Source organism: Benincasa hispida, chromosome 12, assembly GCF_027475165.1.
Source record: "Benincasa hispida cultivar pf3 chromosome 12, pf3_genome.v1.1, whole genome shotgun sequence".
NCBI classification, from domain to species: Eukaryota; Viridiplantae; Streptophyta; class Magnoliopsida; order Cucurbitales; family Cucurbitaceae; genus Benincasa; species Benincasa hispida.
Genome location: NC_143489.1, coordinates 14,743,241 through 14,755,139, shown reverse-complemented (window position 1 = coordinate 14,755,139; position 11,899 = coordinate 14,743,241).

Here is an 11,899-nt window from a genome sequence, read left to right as displayed (position 1 = left end):
ATCGTTGAGGACGAGTGCGAAGTATTCGTACAGTGTTGCGATCGTGTTGTTCGAGCGTTCGAGGTTGTTGTTGATGACATGCAGAAATGCATGTCATCTTAGGCCTTTTACTTAGAATTATAAGGCTGTTAAGTAGAATATGCGGCAATTATGTTAGGAATTCATAAGAAATTGAGCTTGCGGCGTTCAACATTAAGAATTTCAGCTAACCCAATATTATGCATTATTATGCGTTCAATTGTCTATTTTTGTAGCTAACGCAAGAAATGGACGCAAATGCGGAAACCAGACTACTGCATAGACGACCGCATGTGGACAAGCTCTCCATCACAAAGGCGAACATGTTCGATCAATGCATGAGTGTTGCAGTAATCAGCCGCATGCATCCATCGCATGGGAGTTGCGACCGTCAAGCGATTGTAGTCATCGTGTAGAAGTTACGATACTAAGCGAATATGGTCACTGAATGATTGCGGCTACATGATACTAAGAGAATATACTAAGCGAATACTAAGCGATACACAAGGTTGGTGGAATGAATGCATCAACGCATCTACCTTGAGAAAATAAAGAAGATAATGTTGACATCTCACCTACCACACCATTGGCAGCAGAGGTTCAGAAAGCAATAAACGCGCTGAATGTCAAAATCTGAGCAGCCCATTAATGTTGTCGGCGTTCTAGGCTCTAAATAAAGAAGCCGATGTATAGAATTTCAAGTTGTACAGGGTTTTCGCCCAAGGTTGAATCCAAGGTTTTCGCCTGAGGTTTGCCTAGGGCGGATCCTTGTGTTCCAGACCAATGCATTAGAAGAAGCTTGAGAGTTCTTCACCTCCTTCATCCATTCCGAGTGACGAATGAATCCTTCGACCGGAGTTAGATCTTGGGAGAGTCAGCTTCATACCCATCCATGGCACGACCAGCAGCCTTAACGCACATCCGCTAGAAGTAAGTCTTTGCTTCCAGCTAGTCATTTCATTTTGCTTCCTTTTCTTATATTGTATTGTACGACATTTTGTGATTAAATAATTAATAAAATTTGTTTTCAATGTATTTCTCTGTTTCCTTCGACTCCATCTCCATCTTCTTTGCTTAGCATCTTTAACTTCATTACATCACTTAGTGAGATTACTAGAGTATCGCATACTTAGTCATGTGGAATAGGGATATGAAGCATGTAGCAAACCATTGGAAGGTATGTGTTGCGTGAGTGTATGAGTAAACCTTATTTGCTTAGTGTGAAACTGTAGCAACGCTTGTCTATAAGCCAACGCAATGCTTGCCTATGAGTAAAGTCAGCAACAACCAACTACCTGGGAGGGTAAGTGGTTGGTCACATTAAGCAATGTATACATTGTTCACTAGAGATAGGAATAATCTTCCGTAAACTAAGTTTATGTGGTTACCTTATCTTATGAGCGCATCATTCATAAGTTAGGCATACTTTGAAGTGTAGTCTAAAATCCAAATCTAAGACTCAGGAAAGCAGAACGCATAAGCAAGAATGGGAAACTTAGGAATAAGCTTCGTTTGCTATCACACAGCGTATGCACCCTACGGAGAGGATATTGCATGCGTCAAGGAAGTAGGATATGGCGGCTGTATGGGGTCAATCTCGACATTTATGCATATTCACCACATACGTCCTAGAGTTAGGCTCAAGTATGTGTAGCATGATCGCATGGCTTGCGTTGACTAGGGTTGCCTTGCGGTCACTCTTAAGGGTTATGATGAAATCATCTTCACATTTTATCTATTTTTCCCATTCATTTGTTTCATGTTAAGAGTTGTCGTGTCTCTACCTCTCATTCATATTCTCATTGCGTTGTCTATTAGCAAGGAGTAGGAGTAGTGTTAACTTAAAAACCTCCCATCCATTCTTCTATTTAACCGCCGCATACACATTACCACACTCATCCAGCTACAAGTCCCTGTGTTCGACCACGGATCACCCGAGAAACTTACATTCGCATTATACTTGGCGTGAGCATAAGAAAACTTGTGACAGGACGCATAGTCATCACATACATTTGTTAACGCATATTCATTCCAACGCATGACCATCGATGGATGAGTATGAACGCATGCTTTAAGAACATGCATCGCATATTGCGTCCAAGGGATTTTAGTTGTCGAGTAATTGACATCTAATCTCCCGTCACCAAGTTTTTGGGTCTGTTGCCGGGGACTTGGCAGTAAATTGTTTGTTGAGTTTGTGTCTCTACAGACAACCTTTCTATCTTGGGAGTATTGTAGCTTATGCGACCAGGCTGCAAACAATATTGAAGTATAGACGATGCGCTGAAACCTAGTATTGACCCCAAGGTAGAAGGGCAATCAGTCACAAAAGAGCTGAAAGTAATTCTAAGCACATGATGGCCGCATGCACCCAAAAATTGTCGGAAGTTCCAATGGTCAGGGTAAGTCCTTGACCCGAGCAGTTGAGAGCCATCTCCTGCATGGAAGACTCCTTGCGGTGAAAACACTCCTATGTTTCCAGGGATGTCTTCTACTCTATATTTAACTTGCTTTCTTAGTTTAGGTTATTTTTATTTTTATTGTTATTTTGGCTATATGGCTGCTTCCTTGGTTGTGGTGTGATTGTTCCTTGCAGGTGCAACAATAAATCTCCTCGGTGCACAGTTCAATGGAAAAATTCCTTTCACCCTTCAACGCATGGCTTTGATCGTGTGAATTCCAACGTATAATCGCATGCGTTGTTCCAACTAAGTTTCTTTTCTTGTTATCCTTTATGCATTATCCTTTTGAAATTCTATTTTTTCCGATTGCGTTGTTTTGCGATGTTTCTATGATGGTATTTATAATTCACTACATCTTCTAACTAATCGTCGTAAGGCACTCTTTACTTTTATTAGCTTCTTCAAATTTTGAAAGTCTTAAGTTTTATTTTGTACAAACATTTGTTCAAACGTTTACTACCGCATTCCTGTAATTTTCGTTTTAGCTTTACGGTGAGAACGCTGCCAATCTCTAAGTATGGGGGTGGCAACGGTCTCGGAGAATTGCGTTTATTACATTGCGGTCCTTCAAAAAAAATGAAGAAAATTTTGAGAATAATAACTCCATTGTCAACCCATGTTGATAAAAGTTAAGTTGTGAAAAACACTCACCCGTAGTTTGATGTCCGCATGACACACGTGGGGGCAAGCCAAAACGAAAGTGAGTTGCCAGGTTCAATGCATACGCACAACTCCTCTGTACGGCACGAGCCAAAACAAGCAAGACAAGAGTTGAGTTGAATATGGAACACAACCGAAATTTGATGCCCGCATGATACATGTGGGGGTAAGCCAAAACGAAGAACGTATCCAGGTTCAACGCTGCATTCGAATAAGTCATCGAAAATTTTTGAACTGTTTTGAACGAACACATTCTCAAAAGCAAAATGCAAAGATGCGGTGAATGAGTAAACATTTTTTTAGCGAAGGCTTGCCGGATCTGAACTTAGAAAAGATCCTTTTGAAGAAGCAGCCAAAGTGAAGGAGAACATTGTTGCGATGGTTAGAGGTGTGTGTAAATTATATTCTGAAAAGCTGGTCATTGCAAAGGACAGCAAGAAGGTGAGTTAGAATTTCTTGAGTATAACGCATGCTTGAGGACAGGCATGATTTTAAGTTTGTGATTGTGATAACATGCAGAAATGCATGTCATCTTAGGCCCTTTACTTAGAATTGTGAAGGCTGTTAAGCAGAATATACGGGAATTATGTTAGGAATTCATAAGAAATTGAGCTTGCGGCGTTCAGCATTAAGAATCTCAGCTAACCCATTATTATGCGTTATTATACGTTCAATTGTCTCTTTTTGTAGCTAACGCAAGAAGTACGCAAACACGAAAAATGGACTATCGCATAGACGACCGCATGCGGAGAAACTCTCCATCGCAAAGGCGAACATGTTTAATCAATGCATGGGTGTTGCGGTAATCAGCCGCATGCGTCCATCGCATGAGAGTTGTGATCGTCAAGCGATTGCGGTCATCGTGTAGAAGTTGCGGTATTAAGGGAATGCGGTCACTGAATGATTGTAGCTACACGATAACACATAATAGAGGGATCAACGCAAGGTTGGTGGAATGAACGCATCAACGCATCTATCTCGAGAAAATAAAAAAGATGATATTGACATCTCACTTACCACAACGTTTGCAGCAGAGGTGCAGAAAGGACTAAATGCACCGAATGTCACAATTAGAGCAGTCCATTAATGTTGTCGGCGATTCAGGCTCTATATAAAGAAGTCGATAAGCAAAATTTTAAGCTATCCAGGGTTTTCGCCCAAGGTTGAATCCAAGGTTTTCTTCTGAGGTTTGTCGAGGGCGGATCCTTGTGATCCAGACAAATGCATGAGAAGAAGCTTGGGAGTTCTTCACCTCCTTCATCCATTTCGAGTGATGAATGGAGCCTTTAACTGGAGCTAGATCTCGGGAGTGTCAACTCCACCACCCATCCATGACACCACCGACAACCTTAACACACATCCGCTGGAAGCATGTCTTTGCTTCCAGCTGGTCATTTCATTTTGCTTCATTTTCCTATATTGTATTGTATGACATTTTGTGATTAAATAATTAATACAATTTTTTTTCAATGCATTTCTCTGTTTCCTTCGTCTCTATCTCCATCTTCCTTGCTTAGCATCTTTAACTTCATTGCATCGCTTAGTGAGATTTCTAGAGTATCGCATACGTAGTCATGTGGAATAGGGATATGAATCATGTAGCAAACCAACGGAAGGTGTGTGTTACGTGAGTGTGTGAATAAACCTTATTTGCTTAGTGTGAAGTTGTAGCAACTACTATCTATAGGCCAATGCATTGCTTGTCTATGAGTAAAGTCAGCAACAACCAAGTGCCCGGGAGGGTAAGTGGTTGGTCACATTAAGCAATGTATGAATTGTTCACTCGAGATAGGAATAATCTTGTGTCAACCAAGTTTATACGGTTACCTTGTCTTATGAGCGCATCATTCATCACTTAGGCATACTTGGAAGAGTAGTCTAAAATCCAAATCTATGACTCGGGAGAGCGGATTGGAATGCATAAGCAAGAATGGGGAACTTAGAAATAAGCGCCATTTGCTATCACACAGCGTATGAATCCTACGGAGAGGATATTGCATGCATCCAAGAAGTAGGATATGGAGGTTGTATGCAGTCATCTCGACACTTATGCATACCCACCGCATACGTCCTAGAGTTAGGCTCAAGTGTGTGTAGCATGATCGCATGCTTGCATTGACTAAGGTTGTCCTTGCGGTCACTCTTAAGGGTTGCGCTGAAATCATCTCTACATTTTATCTATTTTTCCCATTCATTTGTTTCATGTCAAGAGTTATCATGTCTCTACCTCTCATTCATATTCTCATTGCGTTGTCTGTTAGCTAGGAGTAGGAGTAGTGTTAACTTAGAAACCTACCATCCATTCTTTTATTTAACCGCCGCATGCACTTTACCACATTCATCCAGCTACAAGTTCCTGTGTTTGATCTCAGATCACCCGAGAAACTTGCGTTCGCGTGATACTTGGCGTGAGCGCAAGTAAACTTGTGATAGGATGTTTGGTCATCGCATACATTTGTTAATGCATATTCATTCCAACTCATGACCATCGACGCATGACTATCAATGCATACCTTAAGAATATGCATCACATATTGCGTCCAAGAGATTTTAGTTGTCGAGTAATTGACATCTAATCTCCCGTCATCAGCTGTCACAGTGTTTAGGAGGGTGGATGGATCCATTAGGGCCTTGTGAGCCTTTTACTGACCGTGAATGACCCTGATTTTTGCCTTCCAAAGACCAAAATCCCCTTTACCATCAAACTTCTCCACCTCATGCATTGCTACTGCCATTTTGTGCAAATCTTATAATCTTGGTAGTTCAAGAATTGAAATCATTAAACGTTTTTTTTACTCTGATACCAAATTTTTGGGTTTTTGTTTTTGATTTCAGGCCATGAAGAGAGGAGACAAACCCAAGAAAAGAGGTTTAGTAGAACAAAAGGCTCTCAGTGAGCCACACCTCTCAGTTGCCTCGACAACACGTGGATAACACCACTATCAAGGATCAGTGGGAATTGTTTGAGGTTGACCAAAATTCATCTGGTAAATAAAATTTCCTCTCTCTCTCCTCAACCGAATTTCCGAAAATCCCTCAAACACTCTCAACCTTTCCTTGTGTTCTTGCGTGAATTCACAGAGAATGAAGAATCTAATCATGCATGCAAATTGAAGAAGAGAAAGAGGACGAAAAGAGCAACAAAAGCATGTACGTGGTTCGACTTAATTTGAAGCCTATGTCGACGGGAAAGGAAGATGATTTTATTGAAGTTATTTTCAGAGATAAGTTTTCTTTCTTACAGAATTTGTAGAAAACTAAATGTAAAAACAAAAAAATAAAATGAATGTAACAAGTATATATATGTGTTTACAAGTCTGTTCTGAAGTCCGTTGAAATGAAAACTAGCCGTTGAGCTTTATTTGAGATTAATATCTTTAAAAAAAAAAGTTGTAAATATAGAAGTGTATTCGCGATAGACTTCTATCGTTGATAGGCTTTTATCAGTGATATGGACTATCACTAATAGACTCCTACCAATAATATGGTCTATCATTGATAGACTATTTAAATTTGGCCATATTTGTAAATTTTTTTTTACATTATATTATATCCACAAATACGTTTGGTCTAATGTCTATATTTGTAACAGTCCCTAAAACTAAACTCAAAACCTGAGTACTAAATACGTAACATTTTGAAACCTAAGGACTAAATAGAAATTAGACCCAAAATCTAAGGACCAAAAATATATTATTTCCTTTTATTAAATACTTATGATAAAAAAAATGATTAAAATACACTTAAAAAACTATTTTAAGTAGTTGTCAAACATTCTAGATTATTTTAAAATGACTTATTTTTTAATTAAACACTTAAAAATATATTTTAAACACCTTTAATTTGATTTAAGATATTAAGAAAACTGAAAAAAAAATTGTTTGATTTGGTTGAGAGTTCAAAAAGTAAACCCAAAATTGAATGCAACTAGATGTGTGTGTACTGTATTTCTTTTTTTTTTTTTTTTTTTTTTTTCTCGTTTTTTCCTTTCAAACGGCCTAAGGCTCTATTTAGAATTATTTTAGTTTTTAGGTTAAAATACCATGTTGGTCTTTTATATTTTGAAATTAGTTCAATTTTAATTCTTATACTTTCCATTATATAATTTTAGTGTCTATATTTTCCATAAATCCTAAATGTAGTCTCACGACATTAAATTTTACTGTTTAAGTAATGATAATCATTTGCATGCAAGAAAATAAATATGTGATTATATTTTCAAAATTTATAGTCAAAATGTTAAAAGGTAACAAAAAAAATTTCATAAAAAATGAACAACAAACTAATAGTAGGGACTAGATTTGAGATCTATTAAAAATACCAGGATTAGATTTTGACAATTGAAAATATAGGAACTAAAATTGAACAAACTTCAAAATATAGGGACCAAAATGTTATTTTACCCTAGTATTTAAAATAATTATTTATAACTATGGTTTTAGAAAAAATACACTACCATATGAAGTAAATTAATGTTCGATAAATTTCAATTTTAAATATAAAATAAAATGTAACAATGTTTGCTAAGCTCTTATCAGATCTTTGTGGTTTAATGACCAAATTAGAAATATTAGTTTAATTTTTGTATCTTGGTGTTTATTATTTGAATATTTATAAGTTCATTATTTAAAAATGTTTATTTTTTAAATTACAAATTATATTTTGTTGTTACTTTGAATTGTATGATAAAACGATAGAAAAAATTGTTGTATAATTGAAATGAATAAATGTTATTCCAACTTAAGTACAAACAAAATGTAATAAAAGAATTAAATTAAGGGTTCTTTTTAAATATTGAAAAATGAATCAAAATATTTACAAAATATAGTAAAATTATAGAGAAATCAATGATAGATACTCATAAACATTGATAGACTTCTATCAGTGTCTATTAGTGACATTGATAGACACTGATAGAAGTCTATCAGTGTTTACCAACGTTTATCATTAATAATTCTAAAATTTTGTTTTATCTTATAAATATTTTCCATAGTTTTATCATTTGAAATAATTTTCCTTAAATTAATGTTATCTATTTAACTCACACTCATCAAACTAGCTTATAGCTATATGGTATCTAACTCCTGAATGTGAAAATAATTTGTTTCCATTATTCACATTAGAAATATTGATGCTCTTCTCAATTTCTTCATTCAAATCATCATCCTGGACCTCTCTTTTTTTCCCACAATGAAGATCATGTATTATGTGTTTTGTAAAATTTAAAATTTGAAAGTAAAGGTTAATTGTATTTAAATATCTTGGACCTATGGAATATGCTTCAAAGTATATGATTCTACAGATTTTGAAATGCCCTATTGGTCTAACCATTAATTTTTGACGTTACGTTCCAAAGAAAATAACTTTACAGGTTTTTCCATTAAAATGATGAATGAAAACTAGCATGACAAATCAACGTGTAAAAAAAGAAAAAAAAAAAAAAAACACATATTGAACATCGTTTACAATATCAATCTTGTAAATTGACATGAAAGCAAATTTGTAAAAATTGATTTTGGAAGGACGATACTTGTAGATGATGTCAATATCTTTTCAATTGAAATAAATTGTTATTGTTGAGCTTGGTGGATAATATTTTCTTTTATTTTAGCTAGATATCTTATCTCTAACATAGTTGAGTTATTTTTTTCTTGTCGGTGACAGATTTGTTGGTGAGATTTTTTCCTTTTATTCTTGTCACCGGTGTTGGTCTCCTTACCTTGTATGGTTTGTAATTATTGGTTGGTTTTGGTTTTTCTAGGACAATCGTCTTTTACCTTTGATCAGAGGTTCTTGTTCGAAACGGTTTTGTATGAAGACTTTGGGATTGTACAGGGGTTATCTTCATTTAGTAGAGCGGTTGTTCTCCGTGAAGCTTGTTCTGTTCAAGCAATTTGTTGGTAAAATTGTTCGAGATATCAGGTGAGTGAGTATTCATTTGATAGGTGAAGAGAAGGTGAGGACATTGCTGAGACAATAGATTTAGGGGGAGCCTAAATCTACAGACTTATTTAAAAGCAGTATTCATGTTAGAGGGAGCCTTAACTTGCTCATTAGTAATTAGTTATATGTAAGCTGGTTTTATGTAATTTTAATTGAAGTGTGTGTTGTAGAACTAACTTTCTTACTAGCGGATTTCTTTTCACCTAGGCGTAAACCTCTCAGACGTAGGTGTAGTTACACCGAGTTGGGTTAACAATTGTTTATGTTCTTTCTCTCTTATTTCTCTTCCTGTTGTTACCTTTGTCTGTGACATCTTTCCTGGCTTATGACATCACTGTGATTAATTCTTTTAATTTCAATTGGTATCAGAGTGGGTTGATTGCTTTTTATTGTGTTCTGAATGGAGTAAATCAAAGAAGGTGAATCTACATCTCGACTGTCAGTCCTTGATGGGATAAACCACTTTTAGTGGCAGGCTCGTATGGCTTTTTTCTTCTTAAATCCATAGACAACAAATCCTGGAGGCAGTTCTCAATGAGTGGACACATCCAACAGTGACTGACAAAGATGGTGTTGTTACTCAAAAACTTGAGAAAGACTGGACTAAAGAAAAAGGCCAAGCCTCGCTTGGGAACTCATGAGCTTTGAATAATATCTACAATGGTGTTTATCATAATATTTTAAGGTTAATCAACACATGTGTTATTGCCAAAGAAGCACCGGAGATTATTGTCGTGGCTCATGAAGGAACGTCAAAAGAAAAATGTCAAGGTTGCAACTTTTGACAATGAAATTTGAATATCTTAAAATGCATGAAATGAGAGTGTGTGAGTTTAATGTTCATCTCCTTGATATTGTAAATGAATCCTTTGCTCTTGGATAAAAGATTTATGAAGAGAAACTTGTTCGTAAAGTTCTTCGTTCTCTCCCCAAAAGGTTTGATATGAAGGTTATATCTATAGAAGAAGCTCAAAATCTTAGTACCATGAAAATTAATGAGTTGTTTGGCTCTCTACGAAAGTTGGAAATGACCTTAGGTGAAAAAACGGAAAGTAAAGTCAAGGAGTTACTCTCAAATCCTCCATGGATGATGATAGCTCGATATGTAAAGTCAAAGATTGTAATGAAAATTTTGTAGAATTTGAAGGGATCGAATTCTGCAACGGAAGCTCTCTCATGTGAGATCGCCTTGCATCTTGCGATTCTATTTTTACAATAAACAAAATCGTTGTACTAGACAGAACGGATAAACACGTAAATTAGCATGCATTAGGGAAAAGATTAGAACCATTCTTACCTTTAGATTCTCCAAGTGCCACGAAAAATTGATGCATTTTTATTATGCGATGAAATGAATGCTAAATGTTGATTTATAACGCATTGTTTTATCTAGTCAAACCTAAGTGTAAGGCCAACTAGAGTTCTGGTGAGTCCAGGGTCAAACTTAGGGATTGCTTTGTAAGTATGCGTTGAAAATTACTGTTTCGATCTTGACGTGCCTAAATTTATAAATGAGGGATGAGTGGGTTTATACTATTCCTACGCAAGGTTAGTTAAATGACAAATGCGATAGACAATACAATCTATTTGAGTCAGTCTATGCGATGAGTGTTAAATTTGAATGGATAGAAATATGGTTGAGAAGAATACTCAATAACATTCGTAAGTAATTGCATAAATCCTGCATTCAAGCAGATCACTCGAAATTATGACTTATACCTTTTGAAGCACAGAGCCACAATATCCTATCTCTAGATGCATGCAATGAGTGTTTATTAGAAGAGACATTTCTTTATTTCTAAAGTAGCTCACTTCTTGTTTTATGAAATCTAAACTTTTAGTTATTCCAAACCTAGGTTTAATCTACTCGACATAAAACAAGTTGAACACATAACTTTATGTTTTGACTTAGTCCATGTTATTTGAATGCTTCTCAACCCATAAGTGATTTATTTGCTTATGATGACGATAACAAAGATGGATAAATGATGAGCTAAGTATGCATTCATATTGGCAAAAGATGCTTCTCAACATTACACAATACAAGTACAACTAAAATAAATGAAGAATAGAGAAAGAAGGTCAAGCTGTGCTATGCAACCTCTTGTTTCCTCCGACTTTTCAATGATTGCTTCACGTAGATTGTGTTAAAGACGGTGCACCTCTTCTGCTTCCAAGGAAAACCTAAATGCTCACTTAAGGTTCATAAATGCTTCGAAAGAGAAGTAAGGATTTTGACAGTGTTTCCTCAAATTTCTTGGTTCACTCCCTTTCTTTTTCTTTCTTTTTTTTTTTTTATATCCCCTCTTCTGTTCTATATATTTTACATGGCATTCTTGTGGAGTGTTTATAGTCGTCCAAGGGCAGCTTCTTTTCTCTCACTAATGACTGTGGCGATAAGGTGCATTAAATGTCATACCCTAATGTGCCCCCTGTTGCGCGTTAGTAGTTCATTGGTTCTGCCTTGAAGCTTTCTTATCAACTACCAACTTTTTTTTTGTTTGACTTCCACCGCCTATGTTGCATAACTTTCCATTGCAAGAATATACTGAATTGGTTAACTATGCGATCTTCATTTTTGGAATCTAATTCACTTGAATTAATTAGTTTGAATCTTATTCAAATATTACTTTCCAATTTGATTATAGATTATATCCATAATTAATTATATATTAATCAAGATAATATATAGCTTCGTCAAATTAATTTCAACAATTCAAATTATCCTTCTTAAGTATCCTTTAGTGAGATAACGAGTGGAACTAATAGATCTGTAGATCAGAAGCTCCAACGATATGAGATTAATTAGTTAAACT